The sequence below is a fragment of the Strix uralensis genome, chromosome 4 (genome assembly GCF_047716275.1).
Source record: "Strix uralensis isolate ZFMK-TIS-50842 chromosome 4, bStrUra1, whole genome shotgun sequence".
Classification (NCBI taxonomy): domain Eukaryota; kingdom Metazoa; phylum Chordata; class Aves; order Strigiformes; family Strigidae; genus Strix; species Strix uralensis.
Window position 1 is genome coordinate 26412854 of NC_133975.1, and position 11132 is coordinate 26423985.

General features: G+C 45.0%; 1 protein-coding gene across 3 annotated transcripts in view; it reads right to left on the bottom strand.

Moving 5' to 3' along the window:
• The window catches only part of SMIM14 (small integral membrane protein 14), a 43620-nt gene extending 41943 nt beyond the window's left edge, over positions 1-1677 (bottom strand). The window contains exon 1 of one of the 3 annotated variants that reach the window (XM_074866018.1): positions 1563-1677. The gene's annotated coding sequence lies outside the window, so the exon portion shown is untranslated. Of the gene's footprint in view, positions 1-1011; positions 1056-1255; positions 1407-1562 lie in introns of those variants that run through there. The other 2 variants (XM_074866019.1, XM_074866020.1) reach the window with 2 other exon arrangements.
• Between the last annotated feature and the right edge of the window lie 9455 nt (positions 1678-11132).

An 11132-nucleotide genomic window follows, 5' to 3' on the forward strand; every position in this document is an offset into this window, starting at 1 on the left:
GGTTGGACTCACTCACCTCAGCGGCAGGGGAAGGAACAGCGCTCAGGACTGAACCAACTAATGCACTGCTAACGTTACAATCACTTTTATTTTGCCAACTGCTTCTACTGTTTCAAGCCACGCTGTCAGTGACGGGGTCACTTTTTTAAAATCAATGATCAACAACAACAGCTTGATTTCTTCCATCTCGACAGGTCACAGGAATTAGATGGAATTATCAAGGATTTATTCTCTGTCACTGTATATGGGAAGAAATCAAAAGTGAGATTGATTTTTTTTTTCTCATTTTGATTTTTTTGAGCTGATGTCTTCTTTTGGAAAGTAACAGAAATGAGTAAAGGTGGACAGTACTCTAATAGCTAAGCATGTAAAGACTTCTAAGACGTAACCCACTAATGCTCACTGCAGATACATACCTTCCCCAGCAGGCACACTAATAACATTAACATAATAAGCTATTAAGAGCAAAAAAGTTAGATGTCATCACCTCTAAAAACTGGAGATGGTTTTCAAATCTTATCTATCAACATTGACGTTCAGCCAGTATACAGCACAAACAGTCTCTACACCAACAAATCTATAAAAGACAACCCTGAAGACTAGACAAACAGGTGTCTGCCTGGAAACAAAAGTTTTTGATGTAGGTCATGCACCAGGTTCCCACAGAAGCGGTGGTTAGCTGAGGCCTCAGAACTGCCATGGAAGGCAGCAGCTGAGCTGCAGGGTGGGAGATCTTGGGAACATGGCATGGTCACAGCTGTGGGGGAATGACCACGGACAATTTCTTGTGGTCTCCAAAGCCAATATACACCTTCCCCACCGAAATCTGTTACAAATCACATCTTGGAGCACACATATGAGGAGTTCCTGGCAGGAATCCTGTCTTTACTACATTAATGGCAGCGTGACGCTGTCCTTCTCCTGAGATTATCTTTCTCAGAACATTGTTCAATTTCTCCCACTTTAGCTGCACGTTTTTCAAAGAGCAGGGAGCAGCCCGGGAGCACATACCCTGGTGTCAGCATGCCACTCTCAGCTTCTTCAACGAGAGAAAACCAAAAGTATCAGACTGAGACCCTTTAAAAAAAAAAAAAAGAATGGACAGAAGAGTGCCACTTTGCACTACCAACCCCAACGACCAGAAAACCCCAAATCAGACCAGCTGTTGAGAAGACGAGCGGTGGTTTCCCCGGTTTGAGGCAGAAGAGCGCTGCCCCAGAGCGAGCGGAACGGCTCCGGCTCTCCCGGTGTTTACCTTCCCAGGGACCCGGCGCAGCGCCCGGCAGCGGGGACGTCTCTGCACTTCAACAGGCTGGAAGTTACCCCCGCAGCGCCCGCCGGGGGCTCCCCAGGCTCCGCGGCCACCCCCCGGGCCGCACCGCGCCGCTCCGCGCCTGGCGGGCGGAGGGGCGAGCGGGGGTGTCCGCGGCAACCCGCCCGGCTCTGCCTGGCCGCGGCCGGCCGGCTGGCCGGCCCGCCCGCGCCCTCCCTCCCTCCCCTCCCCTCCCCGGCCCGGCCCGGCCCGGCCCGACCCGACCCGGCCGCGGCGCCCCCCCGCTCACCGTGCTCTGGCCGCCGTGGCGGAGGCGCGGAGGGGCTGCGGCGGCTGCGCGGCTCGGCGGGGCGCGGGGGCGGGGGCAGGGCGGCCGGGCTGGCGGAGGCGGCCCCGCGGCGCGGCCCCGCTGCTTCGGGCCGGCTCACACGTCAGCCCGCGCCACGAGACCCGGATCTGCCGGCTCCCGGCGGCGGGGCCGGGCGGCGCCGCGCGGCTCCCGCCCCCCGCGCACGCCCCTCCGCCGCCCGGCACGGCACGGCCCGGCCCAGCCCTCCTCGGGGCTGCGCGCCGGGCAGGGGCAGCCGCGCCCCGGCTTTTGCGTCCCGGCTGAGGGCAGGCTTGAAGACACGCGGCCGCGGTAGCGCGGCGTGCCGGGCGGTGTCACTTCGGCCTTAAAATAAAGCCCCGGCTTAAAAATAAAGTCAGCGCTGAGGAGAGGCCATGAGAGTCGCTCCCGTGGGGCCTGGCGTGCGTGTGGGTCAGCCACTGCCCCCGCCGTACGCCCCGGCAGAGGTACGCACGGTCACCTCCGTTGCTCGGCCTCCAGCCATCACCTCCGAAGTAGGAGGGAATTTACAGTGCAGTTTCTCCCCTAGAAATCGAAAGCCTGTTTAGGAGCTCCTGACTCGCAAGGCTTCCCAGCAATTAAAGCATCCCTGAAAATATGCATTTAGAGGCTGTGGAATGAAGTTAGAAAGGAAAATTTCCGAGCACGGCTTCTCACATCAGCCAGTTGGGTTTACCTGTGCCTAGCCAAGGACCTGGGGTGTCATGCTTCCATATGGAAAGATGGACCACATCCTGTCCTGGGGACAGCAGTACCATGCCACAATGCAGTGGGGATTACACAGGGAAGAAAATCTTGTCCTCCAATACTTCCAAGGGTGGCTTACCTCCTCCAAGCCAGAAAAAAAGGATGATGCTACAATTACTGTGAGAAAGGAAGGTTGGATGGAAGTTGCGAGTTCTCACAAGCCTGTACCTCCTCACGGCGCCAATGCCTCATAATGGCTGATGTGGCCCACATATGGGGACAAGCTTGGCTGTTCTCTGCACTCTTTGCTGTTGTCAACGGGGCTTTCAAGCCTCCTTTCATGGCTACAGTTTTTTTCTGAAAGTTGTTTTCTAGCCCTGGGTGTCAAGCCTGTGTTACTCTGCCAAGTCCCGGGTGTGATGCCAGTTGGCAGCCTTGCACGTCCAGCCATCATTGGTGTGCAGAGCCACTTCTCCCTGCAAGACATGGGTAGGCTACCTCTGCTCATTGAGGGCTGGCCCTGGACATAACCGTTCCGCTTCCTGAGAGGCAGCAGGCAGGCAGCCTCTGTCTAGCCATGCCACACAGCCCTGACTTGCTGTGGATCTTGCCTCTCCTTTCCCATGTTTCAGCCTGTTCTCTCGCGTTAGCACCCAACTACTGGCAATACTGAAAAGTGAATTGAGGTACTGATACACAGCCAGGTCATCACACAAAAAAGCTAAACTATGCAGAGCTTGTGTCATCTTCTTCAGTCCAGGGAACTGAACCTCTGGTAAGTCACTGAGGATGCTAAAATTTATCTTTAATTTGGAAATATGAAATTACATCCCTACAATGTTTCCTAGGAGAACAGGTTTCTTGACAGCCTGTCCAGGAGTTTAGAGTGCAACAAGAACGATGAACATCAGCAACATCAAGGTATGCTTGGCTTGAAGTATACTTTGGCTGTCTTGGCTAAACACAAAGCTATCCAAGGCAACAGTGTCAGGGGGCGGTCATAAGCAGAATGATCAGCAGCTGCATCCTTCCTCCCACCTATCCCTCAGCTATCCTCCTAACCCTTCATGGGGGAACAAGATATCCAAGAAGCCAGCAGAGCGAGCTTCCCAACACCACTGAGCAGCCTTGCCTGTGTCTCCCACACCTAATACACAAGGTTAGTCATTGTTCTAGAAAATGGATCTGAGATCCTGAAATCCCAGAACCAGACACTGCTTACCACTAGTCCTGGCTCAAACAAGAGAGGAGGGCAATGGCAAACATGCAGTAGTGGAGAGGAAGGTTCCTCCTGTCAAGCTGAGGCAGGAACACTGAACACTTGAATTTTCTTGCCTGTGGGTAAAGCCAAACAGCCTGCTGTTGCTAAAAGGATGGCAAGCATACGCAGGGCAACTGCTGGAATTGAGAAAAAAGTCTCATAGTGATTGATTCTTCGAGAACTGAATTTGAACAATCCTAGAACTGGAAGGGCAAGACTAAGTGAGCTGGACAGGCAGTCTCAGATGCCTTGTCAAAAATAATATGAACCTGCAAAGAGTCTGTCAAGGAGAGGCAGGAGCTGATGGGGATGACAACTGAGGTATCTACAAGAAACCAGTATGCAATGATGGCACTTACAGCTAGAGCTGTGGCGTCTTCCTCTCTTGCTTTGAATCAAATGCAGCCTCCTCAAAACTCAGCACATCACATCTTTCTGGCTTATTTCGCACATTGTCCCATCCAGGAACTCATATCCTGTCTGGTAATCTCTTGAAATGGTCCCTTGATGAGGCCTGCAAGCAGCACTATCTGGCCGGCCAGCCAGCCCTCCGGGTGAGATGCAAGGACTCACACCAAGCAGCTCCCCCGCCCTACTCTTGTTTCTTCTCCCCATGTTGTTACTGCAGAGTTCTGCATATCTGTAAATAGTTTTACATAACTGGTCTCAGTAAAAAGCTGAGCTTTTTCTCAGTATTGTATTCTGCATTATCTGCACTGCCTTTTCACAGCAAAATAGCAATTATTTTTCCGATTATTTTTCTTTGTTCGGCATATATGTTTCCACTGGCATTCTTGGAAATATGGAAGCCGATGGGCCTAATGAAGGATGGATTCGTGAAAGGGTGATCCTCACAGATGAAACTTCAGAGTATGAACTGTCAAGGAAGAGGGGCAGGCAGTAGGAGCTACAGAAAGTAGAGACCACGAACAAGAGAAACAATACTTCAAATCAGCAAGTACATATATATAAGCAGAAAGCAGCTAGGTATTTTTCATAAAACATTCTGACAGAGCGTCCCTCAGAATTTGGCCCTCATGGTTCCCATGGGCAAATGAACAAGCCATAGCAGGCACCGATTCTATCTCAGCTTCCTACTCCCAGGCTCCAGCCATCTGCTCCCCCTTACACTCACAAATTTAGTGCACAATACAGCAGTAAAATGCGATCCTGATATGGAGGCTGTTTTCAGGCTCACTCTATGAAGTCTCCTTTCTGGCACCCAAACTATGAAGAAAATAGTGATGACTTAGGCTACTTTATGAACGAAGACATAAGATGCATTCAAGATGAGCTAGTAACAAGAAAAGAATAGTAAATCCATTGATTTTGGCACACTAAAAAGAATTGTGTTGCCCACTGCCAAGCTAAAACTGTGAAAACAACTATGCTTGAAGGGCAGAAGATGGTAACGTTCCTTCCATCAATAACCCTGTTACAATGGAAGAGGGTGGGAGCTGAGCAAAACTTCCTATAACATTCTTCACATCATCCATCTAGTGTGGATTGGGCACTTTGTGAAGCAACAGGGAGATGTCACATTCCACACCACAGTGCTAGCTTTCAACTTTTCTACCCTGATAGGCAATAGAAAAGTAGGAGTCATGTTGGCGATCTAACTTGCCAAATAATGGATGAGCTTGTTTACAGATACCCAAGACCATCACTTTTCCCATTCTGGAGTTCTCTTTCTGCTGACATTCCTCTCATCTTTGCTGCATAACTCATGCCACTAGGCATTGTATTGCTCACATCCAGATACTTCATCGAGTGGAAATTCATCTGCAATTCATGCAGTTTCATCAGATCTGAAAAATGACCTAGAAACGGGGCAAATCCTCTTAAGGTCTTAATCCTTTTCTGTCTGCTCCCTCTTTTCTTGTATGCAGTCCATAATTAGTAGATAATGCTATTGCCAAGTTTTGATACTGAAAAGCCACTTGGAAGATGTCTGCAGCATGGTCTGAAAATGGCATCCAGGAAGTGGGAAGGAAAAGGTTATAAAGTACCCTTGCAGTAGCAAGGTAGGAGTGGCCTTTTGGCAGCAACACTGGGTTTTTTGGAAAGAGGGATCTAATTTTGGAAAAAGAAGCCAAGTCCTTGGAAAAGTTGCTCGCAAACATTCCTAGAATTCAGCTGGGCTGGCATCTCACAAAGCACTGGAGAATTGCAAAGCACTTTGGGATACTAGGCAGCAAGCCTGTGAGTTAGCTGGCACAAAGACTATATTGTGTACTTAGGTTAATTTAACAGAAATTTGTGATCACCACTGAACCAAATTTATACTGCCAGATTTTCTGTCAGTGTACAGATACAAGCTTAATGAACATCCAACCACATCCTAAGCTGTTAGGACTAACAGAAAAAATATGGCTTGGTGAAAAGAAGAAACTCCACCTAAATTGTCAGAGGATCTATGGAGGGCTTTTGTGCTCATGAAGCATCAACACACCAGCACAGACTTTGAGATAAATTAGCCACAGTCTAGGGGAAATGATCACAAACGACTGCTGCACTGCTGCCAGATCACAGCTGCCCAATGATGCTTTCCAAACTAGGAAATGGAGGAAGGAAATCTGAAGTTGAGGGGACGACAGGATTATTTTGCATGTAGCTAGAATACCAACTAGTAACTTAGAATAACTATGAAATGCAAGCAGGCCAACTGGGACACTTACAAGATCAGGCTTGCAAAAAACACTTAAAAATAGAGGATTAAGCTCTGAACCACCGAATTGTTGATGATAACACTCACTGGTAAAGATATACCATCTGAACTAGGCTGAACTGGATCTGTAGAATTAGAACAGTAAGTTCTCAGTAACCACACAAGTTAATGAGACAAAGGTCCACCACATTTCATTGTGATTGATAATTATGCAATCAGTGTCAGGAAGATACTTCACAAATACTTTCAGAAATCCCCTCTAAAAATGTGGTCTAAGTGAACCAACACTGGTATAACCTTGCCAAATTGTTTTTCCTCTGGGGCAGAAACCATAATAGCAGCTGCGTGATTGTGGTGGCTTTCTTGCAAAGAAAAGATGAGAAACAGTGTGAACTGCTTCTTAAGCAACTGTAGTTCACAGCCATAAGCTATCTGCAGCCATAAACTTACCAGCAGCTAACGCTGCTATATTCATCTGAAAATTGCTGCCACTTGGGAAAAACACATCTCATGTCACCCTCTCTCTTAAGTTCAGAGCCATTTCAGCATTCAGTCTGAAACTGCCTCTGAACGTGAGTCAGAGCCCTCAACTGTTACAATTCTCACAGACTTGAAATAAAAATGAATCCCTGTTCATTTTCCAAGTGAACATCTAATAGAAGAAGCCATATCTAATAGATGAACCACAGGCACAAAATGCGAGCCAGTAGATTTGATGAATGTTAGTGCAGAAGAAAATGTGAGAGAAGGAAATGAAAATAAGATCCCAAAGGATTTTTTTTTTTGAACACTTTACTACATCTAACTAAGAAGCAGTGAGGAGTTAAGCTTTTCTGGTCAGGAACTGGGAATTACTCTGATCTGAAATAGATATATGCAGTTTTGCAGTTGGTATTAACCACTCAGTATATGACTGAAATTTAAGAGTAAGCATTCATTAAAAAGCCAAGGCGTTATTTACCAAGAAAAAAGAGAGAACAAAGAGAGAAGACATTTCACACATCACTGAGGAGGTGTATCAAAAGGCATAACTCTGCCAGTCAGTCCTTGGAGATCAGTATTCTATCACACAAAATGTGACAGCATCTCTGTATGGACTACAGAGAAGTAAATCAAATTGTTGGAAAAGAATCTGATCTGTTATCACTGCAAGTGATACTCTGGTTTCTGTAGCACATTCAACCATGCTTTTCATCTTGGATCTTAGAACATGAGTATTGACAAGTGAACTAGAAATGACTGCTTTCTCAGCTGGCCAAGATCTGTGTGAACACAATGCAAGGGGGCTAGCTTGTGCACATTTGCTGTTTGAGGATGTGGCATGATGCAGCTGGATGTTTGCTGCAGTATGTCAAACCTGTTGAACAGGAGCTGTAAACCCTACAAGTGGTTTGGTATAAGAAAGAAAATTAGGAGTTACAAAACTTCATAACGCTGTCGGGTCAGGGAAAAAAAAAAGAATTCTGTGGTATTCAGCTCATACTTCGCAGTTTACAAATTTCACAAAAACACTGCACAGATTAAGGGAAACCATTTCAGTGTTCAAGAGTGTGAATTTACATTTTCAGTGTTTAAATGGGTTCTTGTGGTTAATTTGTGTGAAGCTACTAAGGTCAAAATTGGACGTAGATATTGTCTTTAAAACTGGAGGTAATTACTGAAAAAAAAAAGATGGAAAGATTTGAAGCTAGTGCCATATTATAGCAGAAGTCTAACTTCTCTGTAGAGAAACTACTGAGGGAGCCAGACTCTTCTCAGTGGTGCCCAGTGAGAGGGCAAGAGCACTGGGCACAAACTGAAACACATGACATTGCAGCTGAACGTAAGAAAACTTTTTTTTTTCTCTGATGGTGGTTGAACACTGGCAGAGGTTGCCCAGAAATTATGTGGTGTCTCCATCCTTAGAGATATTCAACACCCAAACAGAGGTGGTCCTGCTGGGCAACCTGCTCTGGCTGATCCTGCTTTAACAGGGGGGGTTGACTAGAGGATCTCAAGAGGTCCCTTCCAACCGTGACCATGCTGTCTGTGGTTCCGTGATACTGTGACACTCAAGAGGGAATCCAGGAGTAGGTACATCTGCAGAGCACTTTCACCACAATTTCAATGGGAGTAAAATTATTTGAGATGGGGGATAGTAAAATACAGGCGTAGTAAGACACCTAGAAATCTCTGTGCAGGAAGACACTATGTATGTACACTATTCAGTGTTGGTATCTTTTGTCTGCTCTGTGTTTGGGGAAGGGACCAACAGCATAATGTCACAACATTGTTAGGACTAAGAGTTAGGATCTGCAAAATCCTGAGAGACAATCATACAGCATGACTGAGTATCACCCAGCATGACTAACCTCTAATTGGGGAAAGAAAGATACAGTCTAGAATACTGCCTTTTAAAAGGTGAAAACTTCCAATTTACCATGTGAACTTTTTGCACTCTGTCAGGAAGATGGGTAAGCTGTAACAGGGAATTTTATGATGGATTATACTTCACTGAAACTGCTGTAATTGCTACCCATCTTTTGAGAAAAATGTACAAGACAAGAAACTCCTTACATCTAAACTAGATCTTCCACGTAACAACAGCATGTGCTACTACTGAAAAGAAAGACGCACAGAATGGTAGGGATTTTCTAGATGCTGTTCTGTGAAACACTGTGTGCCTGACAGATCCAAAGACCAGAGAAATTGCTTACTTCTGTGTTCAGGGAAACTGTACATTACGCAGTACATTAACAGAACACTGTTTGAACCTTGTTTGTTTAACCTGACTTTATCTTCAGTGCTCTCCTCTACTAACTTGCCAGATCCTATGTTCTTACTAGCCACATGGCCAAACTGGTAACAATCAGGTTAGGAGAACGACAAAATCAGCTTGTCTTAATTTGTATTCTTGAATTGGTCCTTACTTGTTTCTATGACTTCAAATGCAGTTCAATTAACTTACACAACTGTGGTCTACACAGTGACTTAATGATTTAGATCTAATTACTATTCTACTGTAGTAAGATCAATAGAAAAGGGTTTTTTCCTAATACAAAATTGTTCTGGTCTCCAAAATGCAGATATTTTAGGATAGCATCAACAGCAATACTGCTTGATAAATTACCCATCTGTCATGGTTGAGCTCTTTCTGGATGGTCTCTGACAAACTTCACTATTTTGTAAATTTTTATTGTAGACAGTTCCAAAAGACTTCCATCAGTTGTGGATTTGGTGCCCGTCATGACAGATTATACTGTAGTTTAGCAAGATGGCCATCGTTAGAAATAAGTTCAAATTCTAGTTAGAATTTTCAAAAACCCTCAGAATCCTGAAATTGCTAGATCAAGCAATAAGAGCTGAATTCAAGAACTCCAGATTTCTTCTTTATGAAAAGGAGTATTTTCCTACCTTTCAGGATCCCCAGAAAATCTTGTGCTTTACAAAACAGAGAGACCATTGAAAGGATTCATAACAATTGATGATGCTAAGTATATTGGAGTATGTTCTCTCTGTGGTTTGGCTTCTAGTAGATTTCCAATTTTACTGCATATATTCTTGTATTATACTGTGATTATTCATACATCTTTAATCCATATTCTCTTATAGCTGGACACCTATTTTGAGTTGGGACCACATGTACACATTTGCCTGCAGGAGCTTGATCCTGCATACACCTCTCTGCAGCCTGCGTATCTCAGGTTACATACATAAAGAAGAAAAGGTGTCCAGTCTCATCCTTTCCTCCCAAGAAGACATGGCAGTGATGTAGGAGGACAGTTTGCAGCATACACTCCCTGAATGTTGTCTGCCTCCTCAAAGGAAAAGGCAGGAAGCCAGGTGGAAGCATCCTGGAGATCCACATTTGATCTGCATGCTGTCAGTTGGACCACTTTCTATACAATGAGATTCCTGTATTCATTCAGTTAATGCTTCACAATAATTTGCTGTTCCAGCTCTAATTCTAAACTCTCCTAATGAGAGACTCTAACTCCAGCCCCAAGCAATCATTCCAAAATGTTAATGCCATTTTATCTTCTCTCTTACTTACTCGCTGCATTTACATACTTTCCTGGCTACCACTGCACTGAACAACAAATCTAAGCTTTCAGCTTCAAGGTTCTATATACTTCAGTCCCGATGATGTTTATGAAAAGGCGGTTAATGAAAATGGTGGTTTATGAAAAGGTGGTTTTCTGAGCATCGTGTAGTCATTAAAACAGCAGGGATTGTTATGCAGTCACAAATCCTAAGGACATGAGGAGAAGATGATGTCCAGCTGGCCAGAAAAAGATGTCCAGCTGCCCTTTTAGGGCAGCTCTAGGTCCCTTTTGTACCTATCTATGAAAGGAAGACTGCCATAATTAATTAAAGTTACATAGATTGATAATATACTATCTGTTATTTCATTAATAGATGGTAATACAAAACACTTAAAATGGCACAAATACTTCACACAGGGTAGAAAATGTTTCTGAGTGGAAAACAATATACCAACAATGTAGTATGGTCACTATATGCTTTATATTATTGGCCAAATCCTCTCTTCCCTTGTAACTCTAATACTCATAAAACTACTAATAATAGCCATGTTAGGTTGTGAAATCTATTTCTGTATTCCCAGCTTACTTTCATTTTGAAAGGACCCTCAAAAAGATTGCTATCTTCTTTTTGTAATGGAAGAAAGGAGCATAACTTTACACCTTTTCCTTTACAAGAATTACTTTTAGTTCCCTGTAATCAACGTGTCAGTCTGCTGACGCCAGATTTTTCAAGGTAGATGCCCGCTCATTAAGAATATTAATAAACTTGGGACTTCCTGAGGAATTACAAGAACTATCTCACAGTTGAACCTGCTTTTTTTCCTTCTTTCTTTTTTTTCCTTTCATGAACCCACAAGAAACAGCCCCTA